The following is a 15,597-nucleotide window of genomic DNA, read 5'->3' as shown; positions in this document are numbered from 1 at the left end:
GATGCCATCAAATTAAAGAAGAAACACAGGAAATGAACAGAATAGAAAATTTTCTAGAAATACATCAGTGTTGGATTTTTTTTTCTTTTTTTTTTTCAGAACTGGACTGAAATGTCCCTCAGTCTACTGGCCCCAAATTCTTGGCTTCAGGAAATCAAATGAAGCATTTTTAGAAATCACTGGCCTTAACCGTGGTGTTTTAAACCACAAAATCAGGACACAAACCTTCTTCCCTTCGGTTAGCTGCCTATGGCTTTTCTCCCTTATACTTTTTTCCTGTTCGGTCATCTGTCAGATGTTTCAGGATTTAATTTCCTCGCACCTTTAGAAGACTAGAAGACTTACAATGTTTGCTGAGAGCATGTTTGCCGTGGCATTTGCTGATGCTACCTGCTTTACCAACTTGGCAACTAATGAAAATGTAGATTAAAAACTGACTATGTATCTTCACCTGGCCTGTGAACTGATTGATCCTATTCTATGTGCCTGAATTTATTTATTTATTTTTTCCTGTCTAGGGAATGTCTAGAGTTTCAGTACCATTGCAGTATTAATAATAATGTGTTTTGGATACCATTGCTATCCCTGGTTGTGTGCCTGCTCTGATCTAATTAAGACAGAAGAGAAAATGCACTCAATGGATGCACTTGTATTCTGGGAAATATGATAATGCTTATAAGAAATGACAAAAACTATTAACCTTAAATACTTCGCTTTTGTGAACAGATCTTTCATTACGTGTAGAAATAAGAAGTTGCCCTGAACAGTGAGACTACTGGCATAGTTTATTTAATTGATACTTGCATGGGCTGAACTCTAAGTACAGAGTAAAAGCCTACAGGCTATGAAACACCAGCTTCAACCAGAGGCTGATGTTTGCACATGTTCATGCACTGGCAGTGGTTTGGGTGTAATGTGTGAACAAAATGTCAGGAAACAAAGACAGTCTTGAATCAAGTCGTCTTGCAAGCAAGGGCAGGACTGACCATGAAGGGTTTGGGAGCAGTTTTGGTGAGTGGTTCACAAGAAAGACAACGTTCATGAAATTAATCCCTTCCCATTTTTTTTCCCTCCAGGAAACAGTAATCTAAACACTTGTGTTTAGAGGGTTTTGCATCTCTGTGTTCTGGCTTGCTCCCTGTGGAGTATCTACGGGATCACTAGATAATGGGGAGTTTCCAAGCAGCGCTTGCTGTCTCTCTGTTTGCTATCAGCTGACTTTGGTTGCTCTTACTATAAAAGATTTTCCCCAAAAAAAACTTTTCAGGATGGAAATGCCTTGTCCACTGCTGTACTTACTGGTATAGGGATACTAAAGACAAGTTAAGGCAACGAGTCTAGCTGCTTCTGAAAGCTTGATGGGGTTCTGTAGCTACACCAGGTAGCAAAGCTGGTCCCATACAGTTGTGTGCCTGCTGCAGCTTGTTGTCAGGAAAATAAGAGGCTGCATTGATAACCCTGGCTTCTCAAGTGGTTCTCGTAAGAGAAGCTCGCCTCTGAGCAAGCAGCAGCATAAGGAAGGTTGTTTGTACCTCAATCAGAGACTCAAAATGAGGTGGAAGTGGTAATTATTTGACAGGTGGAAAAAAAGATGCGTTGTGACTGATTGCTTCAGTTCTGCTGTTTTATTGACCTGTGCAGCTAATGTCCAGAACATCCTGTTTCAACACGCTGGCATCATTTGGGGTTATACCACTGCCTACTTTTCCCCTATATTTTTTTTGTTGTTGTTTTTACACGAGAGTGCTGATGACTTAAGAAACACTTTATTTACCTCTTTTATTGGCAGAAGCTGCTGTGATATATGTTTGCGTGGGGCAGGCTGTGAAAGTAATGGTCGCCCCATCTGCTTGCTTTAAAAGAAAGAAGAAAAAAAAAGATTAAACCCCATCTGACAGCTGATGTAAGGCTCAGCCCTTCTCCCCTCCTCCTCTCCCTCCCCAGTAATCACGTTATTCACTGGGATGGAAAAAAGAGTCGGTGTTAATTTCCTCCATTCCCACACCTTGCAACCCAACACAAGTCGCTGCCATTTCTTGTCCTTCAGAGACCAATTATTGCAGGTGAAGTCAGGTACAGGAGCAGTGTTGCTAGGAGTGGGAAATGGGGACTGGGGCTTTACACAACTTTTTGAGCCCAGCAAGATGCAGAAATCTGGATGGGTCATGGGAAGCCTTGTAGAATGGAAATCTGGGGGCAATTTGAAAATGACATGTATGGTGGCCACTGGGAAACATCCTGAGTCAGGTCTCATGTATATGATTCCCATGCTGAGTCAGGTTTCATGTATATGATGTCCTGTAGATGTAAATTTGGAAGGACTGTGAGGGGCGATGTCTGGATGGGGTGCTCCATGTTCTATAATATGGCTTTGAGGAAGGATGCTGCGAAGGATTTGTGCAGCACCAAGGTCCTCTGTGCTTTATTCCCGTGGGCGTTCAGTATTCTTTCATGTCCGTAATGTGAAACCTGTCCGAATCCTACCTGTCATTGGAGTTAGACATAATAAAAGGTTTGCTTAAATACATGCATCAACCTCAGTGTGTTTAGACTTCAGCTGGCACAAAAAGACGTGCTTAAGCAGTGATGGAGTGGTTTGTATTCTCCTTCTCATGCCTCTGTCCCTTCTGTTCCCTCCGACTTAGAGAGAAAAATGAGCTATGTACAGTTTAAAAATGTCCAAAAAAAGACAAAACAGCTACCATGGAGAAAGAGATACAGGATGTCACCGTATCTTTCCTGCTTCTTTATTTGTCTGGTTTTGTCTCTCTTCTCTCACTTCGATTGTGTGGGCACAGCTCCCACCGTCTGTAAACACATTTTGGATTTTGTTCGTGTGTCTGTATCACAACTTCTTCCTTGAGAAACAGCCCCCTTTGCAGCTTTGTTCCTGTAATTACAGTGCAGCACAGGATAGACTGGGAGAGAAGAGCCGTAATTAGGATTTTTTCAAAAAAACATTTCCTGTGCTGACTACTGATCTCCTGCCAGTCCTGCACTTCTGTCTCTTGAATAATACCTGCCTCCTTTCTGAATGTAATGCCACTGATGAGGCCAGCTGTCACAAAGGCACAGTTTGCCTCCTTTTTGCTTTGTGGAAAGCTTCTTTTTTTTCTTTTTTCCTCTGCCCCTTTCCCCGATGGTGTTGTCAAATGAAGCTCACTGTAAAATGACAGTGCTCTGTGCTGCTGCAGCATTTTTCATCTCAAGCTTTCATGTTCCCTGCAAACAATCACATGAACTAGCTAGATTTTAATTTTTATTCATTTTATGGGTGGGCAGACCCATTTTTCTTAGATTTAAATTAGGGCTACGGATAATTTTATCACTTTTATTTTTTTTTCTTTAACTATGGATTAGGAGACTTTTGATGCATTCCTTTTTCTAAATAGCTACCACTTGGAGGAGGTTGGTGCAGAGAAATGTGATGTTTAGACCTTTTGGAGTGTCCCGGTGCTAAAGAATTGTGGCAGCACTACCTACCAGGAGATACTCCTTCCAGAAGGGATTTTCCGTGTTGGCAGACAGACAATCATAGGTCTAAAGACAGCTCCTCTTCCAAATAGCCATGTTCCAGAGTCTTAGAATGACAAGTCCAAGTCACAAGAAAAGTAGGTCAGGTTTTCCTTAAGTGCAATGTCTTTGGGGCAAGCTGACATTTTGAGGTTTATAGAACTGAGATACCATTTCCCTTACAATAATAAATTGTTTTAATGGGAAAGAAAAATCAGCACTGGTCTCCTGTTGTGCAGCTTTTGCTAAGCGCATCTCTGGTACTGAACACGCAATTTGTAAAATTAACTAGACCTCCAGCTTGTTGGAGCTTCATTTTAGATTCTTATTGCTCTTATTAACCTAACATAAAAAATAATCCTTGTTATTTACTTTAATAGACACTTTGGCTCTAGCCATACATAGACCACCAGGTCAGACGGTTCTTATTTCTTCATGATTCCTTGTACCAAATGTTTGATTTTTCCACGACCAGATTTTTTTTTTTTTCCAGGAAGATACAGCCAAGATACTGGAGTTGCCCATGGCTTTCCAGGAAGACAAGAAGGACTTGAGCTCTCCATCCAGATGGATTCCCGAGCTATCAGGAGGAGAGGTGTGCGGGGAGCAGCCGGGAGCGCAGCGTGCCCAGCTCCACGTGCCTCCCACCAGCAGCTCTCGCCTGCCCAGGCACGCATGGAGCACGCCGTGCTGCCTGATAGCATACGAAACCACCAGGTGTGTGCTCAGGACAACGTCTCCTGGTATCCCGGGTGCATTTTGGCTATGCCAGAAGCCCTACTTAGGGAATTACTGCCTTGTCTGGACAGTAAATATGGTCTTCAGCATGGCAGCGTGCGTTTCTCAAAGGTCTGCAGAGATGTAGCTGCAGCCTCCTCTTTGCTGATAATTTTCCTAGGTCTTATCAAGTTCTAGATGACCAGAGAAATGATGGAATATTAAGTCTCAGTGGGTAGAGACCCTACAGTTAGGTACAAGCACATATTCCCCACTTGGAGCAGGAAAGAGAACCATCACTTCTGAAGCATAAAATTTGATTAAACACAAAGAAACCTTTTTTTCTAACCAACTTCACCATTAAACACTCAAGTAAGACCCTGTAGAAGCGTCACTGTGCATCAGGGTCCTATTGCTGAGTTACTGGCGATGACCTGCAGTATTTTTTCCTTTATAATTTCCCAGGATCTACCAGGTTAGGCTGGTTAGTTTGTGTTTTTATTGTCTTATTATTTGGCATTCAAATGTGTGCAGTCAGTGAAGCGCTGGTTGGTTTCCTCATTTGAATTATCCATGCAAAGTTGATCTCTGGTTTTCAAACGCCAGTTTGCTCAGATGTTGGCTGCTAAGTTTCCAGAAGTTTGCATGGATCTGCAGTGCTGGGGAAGCTGTACCATGTGCTTTTTTCTTAGGCATCATCCCCTCTTCACGTGGGGAGACAAAGCAGGAGGAGCTGCTCACCAAGTATAAATGTCTGTAGAGCAAGAACTGCTATTAGTGTGTCAGTTTTTGAAGTCTTGCTTTAATCAGTGTGCTTTTGTAAGGGCCTCAGAAACTGCTCATAGTCTTGGCATCTTCTGTTTTCCCTGCATAGCATGTTTGTATCTACAATTGTGGTTTTCTTTCTAGTCCTTTTTTTTTAACCATCCCTCTGAGGACAACCCTTGATACTTCTTGCCCTGATGATGCACTCCTCATCTTAAAGCTGTGTAAAACAGATCTAAAAGGCACCGTATCAGGTCGTGTGTTTGTCCCATCGTGTAGCTGCCTTGCTAACACTGCTCGAAGTCAGCAGGCAGGTTGGTGTCAAAGATAAATTCTTAAGATAATTGATCACGCATTCAATTTTTTTGGAGTTACTCCACACACCACTTTTAGGGTGGGCATTTGATCAGATCAGCTATTGTAGTTTGGATTATGTATTTTACTCTCCCTAATACTACTTTACATGCATCTAAGTCTGATCAGATTACACTGATGTAAATTGCTTGAGTTGGGTGAATTTACTTCAGTTCTGCATGAGAAATCAGAATGACAATGGTATCCTCACTATTTTTAAAATATCTGGGATAGGAAGAAATAACTGGCAGCCCTTCTGTGTGTCTCCTTAAACTTTCTCTTTGCTGCCATCTCTTCCCTCTAAGACCTAACAAAGCACCACATTCACGTCATCTTTCAGCCCCTTTTTCTCTCAGGTATGTGACTGTTCTGTTTGCTGTCTGTTTGTGAAATGGTTTGAGCTCGTCTGGGGAAGCCAAAGTATTTTTATCACAAATGTAGATGTCTGAATTCCAGCAAGGGCCTCAACACTTTCCAGTATACTTGCAAAAAAAGGAAAAAAGGGATGGGATGGCAGGAAGGAAGCTCCATCACGGCCACCTTCCTTTTGTATCTGCTCACATCACCCTATAGTCACTCAGGCCCCGGCACCAACCTTTCAAACAGCTCCCATGTGTTGCTGCAAACGATGTGAGTGCTTGCAGGCACCGTGGCGTGCGTGGATACCTGTTACCTGTCCTGTCCCCTCCCTGGGGGATGCATCCAGTGAACAGTGTTCCTCTCTTGCAGTATTCCAAAATCAGCTGGACTTACCTAAGCCCACTGTATCTGCTGAAACAGGTGCGGTTGCCAGCAATGTGGACAGCAGCAGGTAAACAGGTGCAAGTATCACAGATTAGGAAAGCTGCTTTAAATTTAATAGCCGAACAGTTGGTTAGGGTTGAAACAATCCCAACGGAAATAATCCTCCTACATGTAAACCAAGTCTACAAAGGAAAATGTGATGTCGCTGCCGGTGGCCCTGGTAAGGCAGGGCGATGCTGAGGATTTCTGGCCAAGCACTGGTTTGCCATGGAGGCTGCACGTCTGCAGCCGTGGCTGGGTCAGCCCCCCTGAGCCCTGCTGGTGGGAGACCTCTGCCCGTGCCAGCAGCAAAGCCGAGACGCCGAGAACTTTTATTCCCTGGAGCTACTGAGAACCCAAGACGCTTTGCATTTCATAAGAGCAAGGGTGTTAATTGCTGGATGCGTGCACGTGTCGCTCCTATCAGCAAGGGTCAGCCACCCGTACCGTGGGCTTGTGCACCTACAGGCGTCCGATGCTTTGCTATCACCCCCTGAAAATAAAAAAAAATAAAAGCAGAGCTCAAAGCTTTGCTAGCTGTGGTTGGGGTGCCCCAGTTTGCTGGCATGAGGTTAATGCTGACACCTTGTCATTTGCATGCATGTTCTACTTTATGAGGTGGTAATGAGGCTTTGTACAGGCCTGGTGGCTCCTCTGCAGTTGTGTGCTTACCATCACCCACATCCTTGCTGCTTGTGATTTGAATGAGTGATCCCTGACGTTTGTTTCCAAGCAGGTGGCTCTGGCACACCCTGACTCCTGCATTCAAATACAAGAGAAAGGTGCAGGACGGGGTGTCATGACCTCATTTCATGGAGCAGGATGGGACCATCGCTCCACCAGGTAAAGGCACAAGTGGCACCACATGAGCGTGTCTCTGGTTGCTGTAGACGGAAGGGATGCATTGAACTGGAAAGATGGATTGCTATGGGGAGATTAGGTGCTCCCTGAACTTCATTTTCATATTAAAGACAGGTTCAGACTGAAATTCACATCAGATTCTTGACAAACTGTTGGAAGTTTAGTCACCTGCCACAAAACAGCTTGATGTTCCCAAATATTCACACCGTGAAACCTATTCCTTTGTCACACAAATGTAAAAGCTATGTGGCAACTTCAGGCTGGAGTTGTGTGCGACCTTTGGAACAATTTGGGCCCAAACTCTGCTGAGTCTCCTGAGCACACAAGTAGGTGACTGCGTGCTGTGAAGCTGAGCCGAGCTGCCCTGAGCAGGAGCAGGGCTGTGGGATGCTCTCAGGTCTAACAGACGCGCGTTCCTCCGAGCAAAATGCTGCTCAGAGTACAGCGACCCATGGCTGACCCTTCCAGACATTGTCTCTGTGCTGCATATTCATAGACTAATGTTGTTTAGAGATTGGCAAAGCTCATTAAGTAACCTAATTTTTACAGATGCTTTTGGGCTGCTGCGGGTGGTACTAGTCGGTTGTTTTTTTATGAATCGCTGTGTTACATCCTCCCATCTCTGCCATGAAGCCTCCATTTCAAAGGCCAGGCTCTCTGCGCTGCTCCAGGGGTTCCCTTTCTGCCTGGGAGAGGTGGCGACTCAGCAGCTTTTTGTCTGCTCTTTCAGCTGAGAAAATGAATGTGGACCTGCCATGGACACGCGCTGGATTTTTCCAGGGGGACACTGTACCTGAGCCACCAGGCAGGTGAGTGCTGCAGCTCCTGGCCGAGCCCGAAGATGAGGAGGGATGCTGGTGCTAGGAAAATTCTGTCCTGGCTCAACAAAAGTCTGGAGGCTCGAATTAGGTCTGTTTTTACAGACTGGAGGACTCAGCCAAAGCTAACTTAAGCAGAGAGCCTTTCTGCCCGCAGCATACAACCCCCAGCTCAGCACGGAGGCACCTGTCTTCACCCAAGGCTGGTAATCAAATAATCGATGTGCATATTCAGCCCAACCCAGAGCAATAATTTGCACAAAATAAAACAGTAGCATTGCATGTCCAATAAGGTAAAGCAGGTTGTTTGTTTCTTTTTTTCCGAATTCTGAAGTGCTTCTTAGCAGTCGGTGCTAAATGCAGCTGATCTTTGCTGCTCAAAACAGGAGGTTAATCAGGGTGTTAGATCTGTTTTTGCTACACGGCGGTCTGTTGCTTTAAACAACAGGCCGTTGTATCAGACTCATGTGAAAAAAAAATACCAGGAAACAAGATTTTTAAAGCTGCTCATGAAGGCGGTATGTTTGCTCAGCACCGCATGGATTTGTATGTCAGAGGCGATGGTTGCATGCAGTAAGCCAGAAATCAGAGCAGTTTTCATTTCTTTTGCCTCATCATTTTATCATCGGTAAAAATTCAGAGCTTTGAAATTATTTTAGTTGCTTCTTTTTTGCAAGCACAGAAAGGAGGTGTGTGTCTGCCAGGTAATGCGACTGGTTTCTGCCTCTTCTAGCTGCGGCACTGGAAAATAAATGGCCAGCCTGGCAGGCATGGCCAGCAGTGATTGCAGGCGTGTGCTTTCCATGGTGCACGGCCACCCTGTGCAAAAGCAGCGCAGCCAAAATCTGTGCCATTCTGGCAACCCAGAGCAGCAGCTTTGAGATAATCCTTAAGGACCTGATCTGTCAGTTTTTACTCCCAGTTTGCTTCTAAATATTTACAAGAAGAAAATACATCAGGAAGTGCTTATTTCCAATTTCAGTTGTCTCTGTTGTGGGTGTGAACCAAGGCTTAACTGTATCCAGGACATTTGCTTATCCAGGACTAACTGAATTGGGAAGAGAGCTCAGAATGGAGCTTGATAGATCTTCAAGTACCTGTCTCAGTTGTTCCGACAGTATGCTTATAGCTCAGTAGAGCTTTTGATGGTGAGATATGGCCCATCTGAGTATTTGTCCTACCCCAGTTTCCAAACCAATAGGCTATATCAACATCAACAAAAAATGAATGGAAGGAGTAGAAAAGCTCAAGTTGCTCATATATGTGTATGTGTGTATAATTATGGTCATATATCAATATCAGAATGGGCAGGTGACCTCCTCTGTGCACTCTGCTGCTTTTGTTACGATAGAGCTGAACTTACACGGGAATGATGGATGTGAGGTGGGCAATGTCTTATGGATAACCTTGGAAGGAGAAAAGCACCACATGCTAAGGAAATATGAATAACTGTAGACAAAATGGGTTATTTCTGTGAGCAGATTGAACAAAGGTGGGACTGTCAGTGGAGCACAATGTGGTAGGCTATATTCTCTGTCCTAAGGAAAGGAGGTGAGCAAGGCTGAAGTCAAGTCTCGGCATGGATATGCTGCATCAGTCCAAATGGTGTCTCTTCCTCTAAGAAGGCACAGGCTTTGAAAGTTTCATGGTGCAATATCTAGGAAAACAACGCAATCCTAGAGGCAGAAGTGGTCAGCTGCCAGGGTACTGCACTTACAGATCTACCTTGCTCCAAACCGAGGGGAGAGAGCTGCTGTGTGTGGTCCTAGGAATTCTAGGAAGGTTCAACAAGGCTTTTAACTCTGTGGGAAAGATTAAAAAATAAAAATAAAAAAAAATGGGGCTATGAAGGATTAAGCAATGCCATGGCTGCGTACCAAAGTTAAGTTTACTGGGACGAAAGCGGCCAGCCCAAGTCGTACCAAAGTTGGCTAACCCAGCTGGCCTAAAGGTGCTTTCCTGAAGCTGATGGCAAAATTCCTGCTGTCCTCAATGCGAGCAGGGTTTGAATGTAATAATATAGCCAACATAGTCTGAAGTAAGCAAGCTTTCAGATGGGTGGATTTTTTTCCTCTGATCTAAACAATGTATTGCTTTTTAGGGTCTTTTATGGTATGTTCTGGGTCTTGTAAGTTGTCTCTGAGTTGTAAGATTCTGTTCCCTCTGCTTGGTGTGCGTCTGGTTTTGCTATAATCTGGAGCTTGCATGCTCTGGGGAGTGAAAATTATGCCCATTGTTCTAGTTTTTGTGGGTATTTGTGCTGCAATTCACTGACTTGATCTGCAGCAAACCTGTTTTTAACTACAGATCTCATGTGGAAGATTGTTCAAAAGGCAAGGTGTGTCTCTCTGATTAGCTGAGTTGAAGTCACCTGACCCTGAACAAATAGTTCCTGACCCGAATTTTATGTTAACTTTATTTACTTAATATAGAAACATTAAAATTGGGCTGCAGCGAACTGTGCCTTTAACCATTTCCTTTCTTTCATATCATTTGTAGGTTTATGGAGGATCAAATTTAAGGATCATCACGAAGCTTGGCATCGTGCTGTGGATTTGGCGATTATGCTGCTGGGTCGTTTTTCTTCCGTGGCTTCGTCAGCTTGCCAAGTGCAGGGTTTCGAGAAAGCAGGTAGATGCAAAGCTGTTACAACACGCCGTGGAAGTGCAGTGGGAGGGAGATGCTTACTCACGGAACTGTGCCGTGGGCTGGTGATTCAGATGCCTGCATGCCATCAGCCCCACACCACGGGCTGTGCTGGGGAGGCACGAGCAGGAGGAGGGTGCTGCCGCTCCTGGTAGTGCTCACCCCTGGCACGAGGCAGTGGTGAAGTCAGGGCTGTATTTGCATTGTCACGCGATGCAATTAGGAAAGAGCTGCTCCGTTGGTGACTGCTGTCTGAACCGGCAAGCCTACATCAGAATTGAAACCATCTCTGCCTGGGCAGAGATGTTGACAGTGCCACTCGGTTGCCCAATAGGTTCCTGATTACAGATTAAGCTGGTCTGAAGGGAAAAGGAATACTGCTTGCCCTAATGAAAAGGTATGGTTTGTGGGCGAGGAGAAGAAAACTAGATCAATGTTCAGAGGTTCTTTGCTGGACTGTGTCAGCTGGAAAAGCTTGGCTGCTGCTGCTAATTCTTGACGGGCATGTGGAGATAAATAGTATGTAAGCCATTCTTCTTCCTTGTGTGATCTTAGCTAACTGGCTTTTCCCTCAGCCTGCCTTTCTTTACCTATAATACCTGCTATAGCGGTTGAAGAAGTTGGTCAATCATTCCAGCAAAATAGTGTGGGATTCTCAGCTATTGCCTGTGTTTAGGCTGTGGTACTGGGGTTATGTCTGCATGACCTCTTGCAGGTTCATGACAGCCTTGACCCTGCTAACCCAGCAGCCCTGTTACAGCTCTGTTTCATGGTGACTTGGCCAGCCTGTGGTCTGGTACCAGCCTAACTGCCCTTACCACCAGCTATGCTCATCTTCCAGCAGCTCTGAGCACAAGGATTTGGTTCACACCAGACACCAAAGCATGTTGGGCCCTTAAAATCCAACACCCAGCATGAATCAGGCCCACACACTAAAGCTGCACAGCTCTGAAAGAAGCAGTGCTTTGCTCAGCTGTGAGCACGGGCTTTGTGCTCGTGGTCGTTCCATGAATTGATTAACTATCAGAGCTTTCCAAAGCAGCTCAACATCTCACTTGGTTTTAGAAATCCACATTTGAAGAACAAAGGTCTGTATAGAGATGAAGTGTGATGAGGGAGAGAATGTGAAATGAAACTGCATGCAAAGGGGAGAACATTTGTCAGGGCTGCTCTGCGGAGCCATTAACACGACCACCAAGCTCCATTTACCTGTCTGGGACACGGGAGCAGTTGCTGGGCCTGTCTGAATGTACTAGAGATTAGCAGGGCAGGAAAACACCTGCTTCCACTTAACTGATCCGAGAGGAAACAAAGGGCAAGAAAAGCTATGGCCTGAACAACGCAGGATTGGATGAAAGCTAATATGCAGCTTCAGATTGGCAGTTGGCAGCCATAACCCTCAATTTAAAGCAGCTGAGAGCCCCAGCTCTTTAGATCTGAAATCTTGCTGCTATGAAGATGAAAGACTTTGTTTTCACTCCTTTTTTTTTTCTTTCTTTTTCTTTTCATTCAACTGTGGCCAAATGGGGAGTAGGCAGATGGGAGTCCAGGCAAACCCAGGTGCTGAGTTGCTGCGCTTGATAATAGGCAGCGAGGAGTGGCAGGCAACCCTGCCAGAAGGAAAGGCAGAAATGTTCAGATCCTTGTGCAGGAGCTCAGGGACTCCCTTCAGTTTCCCTGGGGGAAAGATGAGGCTGATTGGGACTCACTGATGAGTACAGTATAGACTTTAGTGTAGATACGGGATTGACGTTCTGGTGGTAAAGAAGGGAATCTGGGGCTTCTCATTGACTTTGGTGGGTTTTGCTGCTTGGCATCTCTGCAAGCAAGGCTTTGAGGAAGGTTTTATAAGTTGGATTCTCAAAAATAATGTACTGGATCAAATAGCATTGAAAAAGTGAACAAAAAGGCTAGACAGTCCTTATTTGAGGCTCAGCTCCATGGCCTGGCTCTGTGAGCCGCGTTTCATTCACAACTTGGGCTCAGCATCGTTTGAAGTGTTCTGTCATTAGGCTCGTGTTTTAACTCTGTTTGCTTTGATTGCAGCAGGAGCGCTTCTGCTGGCTGTTAACAAACTGGTTATACCAGGGATACCCACCACAATGCCGCAGACAATGCCCCTTGAAGGCTGCTGTGCAGTGATTAAAGGAAGGGCCCCTGGCCTCTCCTGGGGCTCTCTTCAGTGCCAGGTTAAAGGGTTTTTGTATGTGTGTGCAAGGTAGGGTAAGGAGGGTACCTTACCTATCCCTTGTTCACCAGCTTGTGCCCTATGGAAGCGTAATTTAAGTCTGCCAGATTGGATGTTTGGCTCTAAGTTAGTATGTTTGCAAAAAAGGGAAAAACAGAAGGCAAGGCTTGTAAGATCATAAAACTTTCTTTCCCTGTTCAAATAAACACGCGTTAGCCTGACTTGCCTGCCTACCACTTCTGTCATCTTCAGAGCAGTAAAGAAACAGTGAAATGTACCCGTGACCTTACACAGCACCACTGGCAAAACGTGTTTTAGCTGCAGAGTGTTTGATTGCATGCAAGCTGTCCCTCCAGGTTATTGTACCTCTCCGAAGGCTGTAAAGAGCAATACGCTACTCCCCTCCTCCTTTGCTTGCTTAACTTGTTAAGACATGGAAGGTTACTCCTGCTATGATTCCTATTCCTGACCTGACAGGTGGTGCCTTGCATTGAACTTTGCTCTCACAAACGCAGTTGGGTTTCACGTATCAGCCTCCCATTTAGTGTACTCGCCCATCTGCACAGAATTCGGTAATTCTAGCAAGGTGTGCTGCTGCAGCCGTCCCTGGTGCTGGGCTGTGGAGCGCTGCTGAGCGCTTGCTGCACAAACACGGGTTGGGGATGCCACGCATTTAATCTCACGCCTGTAGCTCTGTACATTGTGCAATGAGCTGCTGAGCGCAGGTACGAAGATGAAAGAGGTGGAGGTGATGCAGGAAGCGATACTGCTGTCTGCAGCCCGCAGATGAAAGGAGTGAGCACCTTTATGGATCTGCCCCAGCGTGACCCCTCGGTGCAGAGCTGCGCTAGGAACAAAAGAGCTGTAATATTGGATCAGAAGTCCAACGTGCTTGGCAGCCTGATTTCCAGAACTACATAATAGGAACTTACTGAAAAAAGATACATGAACTGCTAAGAGGAATGGCTGTGAGATAGTTTGGTGATGGGAGATGTTTATTTTTGACACAATAAATGCTACGTTTGAACTGTGTGGCAAGGAGCATTTGCCTCCTTCCTTTCTTTATCCCATCTGAAACCATGGGCATGCTCCTATAGGCAGTGTTGGTGTGTTTTCATCTATCTGAGCATTTGCTTCCTACCAAACTTTTGGTGTCAGTGACATCCTGTGGTGTAGAATTACACATAATTGGGGTGGTTTTTTGGGGCAAGATTCCTGTGTGCTTCAGCTTATCTGCATTTACCTGAGGAGGAATTATTAATGTGAGGATTTGGTTTGCTGTCAAGTGCTCGTGGCCCAGATGTAGCCCATTTGTTCTGATAACAACAGAAATGGACGTTGCAGTAGTAGGTGTAATAAGTTGCACGTTAATCTTGTTAAAGACGAAAAATATGTAATAAGGTCTTCTCTGGTGTACTTCATGGAGATTTATAAAAGTACAGAACCAACACCTTCAGCATAAATACATCATTGCAGTGTGCCAGGAATTAAATCTTATTTCAAGGATAGTTTATATCTCTTGTTACAAATAAATAAAGTGGGCAAGTGTTTGTCCAGTCCAGTGTTGTTATCTGGCATGTTGGTTATTACTGGTGTGATAGGGTCAAGCTTATAAGAGCAGGAGGAGCATTTGCATCCCTGGAGCACAGAGAAGGGGTTTTGCACGTATGGACTGGAGACTTGGGGAAAATGCTATTTGCACAAGCTCCAAATTAGTTAATTTATCTGTGTAGAAGTTTTGGACCTGCATTTGAATCTGTCGAAGTCTGACACGGGGTACCTGCTGCCGAGCTAGTTTCCTGGCCCATGGAATGATGGAAATCTCTCAGCAGCTTGGCTTTCAAAGATCATAAAGCTCTTGAGAAGCCTCACCTCAGCATACAGGGGAAAAGACTCGTTTACTATTGCTGCGTTAGAAGAGAATGTGAGAGGCTCATTATAAAGCACCAGTAGGTCCTGTATGGCTTAGTTCTCTGCTGCATTATATGTATGCCACGAAATGCTGGTTCTGCTTAATGCTATAAATCGTTTATTGAGAACTTGGGCACTTCTGAGTCCAGCTGACACAGGACTATCTCTGATCTAAACAGGCTGTTAAACAACTTTTGATGAATATAAGTGAAAATTGTTTTTAATTTCACAGTCTTATGTGGCAGCATAGTCCACTGGCTGTCTATAGTTGTACCGGTTGAAATAGAAAGGTATGAGAAATCAAAGCAGTGGGCTGGAACATAACAGCTTGGATGTTCTGGCTCTACAACAGATTTTCCTCTCTGATCTCAAGCAAGTCACTTCAGTTTTCTTAATCTCTCTGGTTCAATTCCTCCGATATAAAACAACATTCTTTACAGATATGTTGAAGCTAACATCATGACTTTTGTAAGGTGCGCAGACAGTGCAGATGGGCTGAAAGGTATCCAAGACACTAAGCCCAGACTCGTTCCACAGATGGATCAGTGGTCAGTTGCATTACCATATGTGAGGTTTTCAAGGGGGATCTTTTAGAGATGTCAAAGAATTTTGTAAACAAAATTAGCATAACTCTCTCATTACAGATGCTGGATAGGTCTCCCTGATCTGAAGCTTCTAGTGTGCTTGCAACAAGGTACAACAGCCACGTACAGATAGGACTGAGATGACAGAGACGTGTTTAGCGTTACCGTCAAGCAAGTATGTCATATGTAAATAGTCTTCGTTTGCAAACAAATGGCCCTTGTGTACTAACCAAGGCCAGAGTGCAGTTTATTGCAGATAATAAGTAATTTCTTGTTGTGATAACAGAGAGGTTCATTTGCAGTCATTTCTTGTCTTTTTCTGTGGAAAGATATGGTTGCATTATTCCATCACAAAACTCAGTTCTCTGTTGCCTGGTCAAGGCCAGCTAGAAGCCAGCTACAAGCGAACAGAGGGCAGAAAAGAGCAGTTGTGGGGAGTTCCTAAGGATCCAGTCTC

The 15,597-nt window shown here is 44.7% G+C and overlaps 1 long non-coding RNA gene across 1 annotated transcript in view; it reads left to right on the top strand.

Annotated features, from left to right (window-relative positions):
* Positions 1-12,359, top strand: part of LOC121058287 — a 36,374-nt gene extending 24,015 nt beyond the window's left edge. The window contains exons 2-5 of the long non-coding RNA XR_005814155.1: positions 4,007-4,230; positions 6,869-6,975; positions 7,724-7,802; positions 10,311-12,359. This is a non-coding gene — a long non-coding RNA (uncharacterized LOC121058287). The remainder of the gene's footprint in view (positions 1-4,006; positions 4,231-6,868; positions 6,976-7,723; positions 7,803-10,310) is intronic.
* Positions 12,360-15,597: the final 3,238 nt, after the last annotated feature.

Source organism: Cygnus olor, chromosome 21, assembly GCF_009769625.2.
Source record: "Cygnus olor isolate bCygOlo1 chromosome 21, bCygOlo1.pri.v2, whole genome shotgun sequence".
In the NCBI taxonomy this organism is placed as follows: Eukaryota; Metazoa; Chordata; class Aves; order Anseriformes; family Anatidae; genus Cygnus; species Cygnus olor.
Note: the sequence above shows the minus strand (reverse complement) of the source record. Positions and strands in the feature narration are given on the sequence as shown.